Source organism: Uloborus diversus, chromosome 1 (genome assembly GCF_026930045.1).
Source record: "Uloborus diversus isolate 005 chromosome 1, Udiv.v.3.1, whole genome shotgun sequence".
NCBI classification, from domain to species: Eukaryota; Metazoa; Arthropoda; class Arachnida; order Araneae; family Uloboridae; genus Uloborus; species Uloborus diversus.
This window is the reverse complement of record NC_072731.1, coordinates 38,029,047-38,034,416: the sequence shown is the minus strand read 5'-3', so window position 1 is coordinate 38,034,416 and position 5,370 is coordinate 38,029,047.

Here is a 5,370-nt window from a genome sequence, read left to right as displayed (position 1 = left end):
ACACTTTTATTCTATTCCCAGCGGCTGCCATTTTTATGGAAAAACGTCTACAACCATTTTCAATAACTCGCATTTTTTTTTTATTGAATGTTGCCACTCACATTGTAACAAAAAGTGTTATGTCCCCTACATACCTGTTACATTTCTTACACACTGCAGCCTTCAACAATCCAACCTCCATCAAAAAATCAATTAACATCTGCATATCCTAACCCAAATGATGCACAAATAAACAATTAACAATACCTGGCCTTCCAACTGTCGGCCTACCCGACAAAAATGAAGAATAAGTATAAATTTTCCGGCTCAAAATTCCCCGAAACTTTTCAACAACACTATATACAGTAGGCATATTGAAAACTAAAAGATAAAAATAAGAAAAAAAAAATATTGGAAAATACAACCAGATTTGCAGCAAAATACATCAAGTCAGAAATCTGCTTGATCACTTCACAAAGAAATGGCGAAAGAATGAAATGGCGCTAAAACATATATGAAATCCAAAAATTAAATGCCACAAACATTAAAAAAAAAAAAAAAAACTCAAAAAATGGTACAAAATACGGGAAAATACTAAATTTGGCAACAGCAAAAACTTAAAAGCAGAAAAAACCTAAATTGGCAACACTAAAATAAGAAACAGCAACCCTAAAAAGTCCGTAGGGAGTGCCAGATTTGGCGCATATTTTTTTTTTTGGGGGGGGGGGGTATCGTTTTAGTGTTTTTTTCCTCTAAACGAATCTCTCAATTTTTTTCCTTCATCTTTATACATAAAGGACTACTTCTGTCCGGATGTCCGGGGTAATCTTCAAAGCTACTGGACGGATTTTACCCATTTTTTCACCATAGATAGCTACATTATCAGGGAACAACTCAGGCTATAATTTATTGCTTAAAAACTTAGTTTAAAAACGTCGTGATCGAAAACAGTAAATGTCATGTAATTTCCACATCAAATGATTAAAGATTAAACCCATTATTTCGAAAATTCGTTGCCTTACAACAGCAATATTAAAAGTAATCATAATGTAAATTTTGAATCAAGGCCTCTCTGGAGCAAGCATGACATTTATTGCTTTCTTAGGAATTGCATCTTCATCTTTATACCTAAAGGGCTACTTCTGTCCGGATGTCCGGGGTAAACTTGAAAACTACTGGACGGATTTTAACCATTTTTTTCACCATAGATAGCTACATTATCAGGGAACAACTTAGGCTATAATTTATTAATTAAAAACTTAGTTTAAAAACGTTAGCGGGGTTATGATAACGTGATCGCTTCGCGAGTATATAGTTTTCACCAATCTCGCAAAGAGACCGTATAAAGTAGCTGGCGGATTGGTTTGCATTTTAATTCATGTTTTAATGCAATTTCAAAAACGTGCTTCATAAACTTGCAACAATATCTAAGTTTAAATTAACAACCAATTGAGATTCAGTAATGGAATGTTTTGAATCAAGATGTATCTTAAAATACTTAGCAAGAAGCTAAGGATCTTGGAATACAGCGGTGCAACTTCCGGCTTCAATTTCTTAGTATAGCAGAGCCTCTCTATGTAATTTCTTAATTCTATGTGATTAAATGTAAAACCCAGTGTTACAAAAATTCGTTACCTAACAACAGCAATATTAAAAGTAATCATAATGAAAATTTTGAATCAAGGCTTCTCCGGAGCAAACATGAGTTTAAAGTCATTTAAACATTTGGAAACTCTACTTTTCGCACCCTGAGGGAAACATATATAGACCTTTTTTTTCTTTTTGTGTGTGTGTGTACTATTTCATTAAATGAAGCAAGCGCACGGTTTTTTTAGTGATCTTTGTTTCTGTTAGTTCATATTTTGGAAATTTTTCAAATTTTTATATGCTTAAATTCGTGCTTTCGTTTCTAAATGAATATTCGTTGGTTCTTTATAAGTATTGCTATTTTACTTTTATGGGTAAGGAAGAAGCTCGATTTTTAATCACGTCAAAGCGGTGTGTTTTGAGTTCTTTCACTTGAAACAGAAAACGAAAGAAAGTAGCGATTGTTTCTTACAATTATTACTGACCCAGACAACGCCGGGTATTTTTGCTAGTTTAAAGATAAAGTAAACAAAAATAGTTTTCGATTTTTTCATGAGATTATTAGGAACGTGCTTCTTCTTCATTGAAATTTTGTAAACAGAAGGAGTTTTATCTTTCAAAAGAGAAAATTGAATTTAAAAAGCAGAATTATCGAATTAGTTTTTACTAAAAATCAAATATTCTTCGTAACATTTTCATTACATTTGAAAAGTTCATGGGGTAAAAATACATATTCAAAGGCGAGTGCAGTTGAACTCGCTATTAGCAAGCGCGAAGGGACCTTGATATTTTCTCGCTTTAACCAAATGCTCGTGAAAAACGATTCTGTGAAAAAATTATAAAAATTCAAACATACTGTCTGACCACGGATTGTATGGAAAGACAAACATCCATTTTACAGCCGAAAATTGACGAATCTATGATTTTTTTTTACCGACATCATCTTTTACAGAAGCAGAGTCATTTAAATGAGCGGAATACGCGCATCAAATTTTTACTTTTTCCCCTTATTCACATAGATTTGTCTTAGCTGGACCTTTGAAAATCCCATGCAATCCGTGGTTGGACAGTATGTGCTTTCTCAGTTTTTTCATTTGTGTAATTCACCAAATAATTTGGTTTTTAATAGTAAGTAACCGCCCCTTAAGCCAGATCCAGAACTATAAGCAATATACCAGACAGTCCGGTTATCACATCCTGAGACTGCTGTTTCGTACTTTTTGAACTCGTCAGTCAAGAATTGTGATTAATCGAACCGGAGACAGATGTCATCTCTTTGAAGCTGAGAGTGCCAACAAACTGGTAGATAAAATAAATTTAGCTACAACCGTGCCATGATGCGGACACTCGGTGGTGAGATAAGCTCACTTTATCTATCAGTTCTTCGTTAAAACCTAGTTCTCGTTAAACCAGGGCTTGTTGTAAGCGAGTTCGGCTGTATTTCTCAAATCCTTTTTGTGCCTTAGAAATGTTTCATTGAACATCAAAAATCAAGTTAAGAATCGTACAAATGGTGATTTCTTCTTTTACCTACTCAACAAAATTTAAAATTCCTAAAATTACGAGTTCTTTCATTTTTTCTTTTTTTGAAGACTAATGTTACGCATAATGTATAGGGTAACACCTCCAGTAATTGACAGGTCACCATTGATTGGCACTTCCACCAAAAATGTTCTAAAATAAGATTTGTATCCAATCTTCTAAAGCTAGAAGGCTACATACCAACTGAACGTACAATTTACTTTAAAGATTACAACTTTAATTCATGTTACTAAATGGTAGCAGTGCATAGAAAAGAGAAAAAATAGTCGCTTGTGTCAAATCAGCCATTTTTGTTGTAAAAGCTTCTTCTCTGACTTGAGGGAAGCATGTGCATCAATCCATTAAAATCTGACTTAAAATATATTTTAAATTTTAGTTGCTAAAAGTTTTATTTTGTCGAACGGTGTTACTTTGAGTGGGTAGAATTATATTTTTGTCCCTTTTTGGAATTTTGAAGTAATGATGGATGCCATTTAGTGGTGCTTCACTTTTGCTATTCTCCAATAATTGGTACATGTGCCTGTAAACACTATTGTGTTGTGCCATACGTAACCAGTTTGATTTGTGATACTTTTGTAGCAACTATTTATTAAATGAGTTCTACTATTGATTCGAATCCTACAGAATATACCGTTAAATTTTTAAGCGGAGCAATAAAAAACAAATATAGTTGGCCATCAGTCAGGTATTGCGACAATGAAGAATTATTTTATTTTTTATAGTCCCTTAGAATCATCGGGTTAATGTTTTTTTTTCTGTGAAAAGATTTATAATTCGTAAAATCAAAACTGCATATCAACTAATGAAACAGCAATAATCTCGATATTTTTTCCATGCAACACTCAAAATTTATTTTTATTTTGCTAAAATACTTTTTGAACATCAAGATGATGCTTTAACATTAATTTATATAAAAAATACCTAATTTAAATTAACATTAATTATGTTTCTTTAAATGATAAACTTTGTATGTAATTTAAAAGCGAAAAAAAAATAAGTAAATTTTCCAGCTCTATTAACATGTGCCAAATACTGGTGAATTTGGTAACTTTATATATATATATATATATATATATATATATATATATATATATATATATATATATATAATATGTGTTATATATATATGTTAATGTATTATATATATATGTTAATGTTTTTTTTTCTGTGAAAAGATTTATAATTCGTAAAATCAAAACTGCATATCAACTAATGAAACAGCAATAATCTCGATATTTTTTCCATGCAACACTCAAAATTTATTTTTATTTTGCTAAAATACTTTTTGAACATCAAGATGATGCTTTAACATTAATTTATATAAAAAATACCTAATTTAAATTAACATTAATTATGTTTCTTTAAATGATAAACTTTGTATGTAATTTAAAAGCGAAAAAAAAATAAGTAAATTTTCCAGCTCTATTAACATGTGCCAAATACTGGTGAATTTGGTAACTTTATATATATATATATATATATATATATATATATATATATATATATATATATATATATATATATATATATATATATATATATATATATATATATATATATTCATAAAAGTATCAAATCAAATATTTTTCCTTTTAGTGTACTAAATAGATGCAGAGATGTGCATTCTTTGATAAAAAAAATGTTTGCAAGTGAATATGTTTTTTCAAAGTATAGAAAACAGAGGTAAATTTAAGGACAAACTCTTATAGTGAAAATTACTGGGGTCGTTACCCAATATTTTTTTATTTAAAAGGGAAAAATTAAATGGGAAACGATAACAATACGTAATTCTTGCTAAGCTAAAAAACGTACTTCCGTTACAAATAATATCAATACAACAAAATAACCCTTTCAATAAATCAACTTTCAATACGGATTTAATATTTATTAAATTTCTTAAATTCCATCACAACGAAACTCCCGTTACAACGAACTAAATTTATGATTCCTTGATGTTCGTTGTAACGGGATTTCATTGCTTTCGCTGCTATAACATTTTTCTAGTAATTTGTTATAACATAAGGAAGAACGTATTTTACAACGACCACTGTAGGGCGCCACTGCAGCATCTTTAGTGTCATAATCTCGTCAAGCGTCCCAGCGAAAGGAACCTACATTTGTTTGTTTGCATAGTTTATTCTATTAGTAAATCCTGTGCCTGATAATAGATTATCTTCATGTGCGTTAAAATGTGATTATGTAGCTCTTATCTATTGTTTTACTTTCTACTCATATTTCGATGAAAATTAACCATTTTAGAAT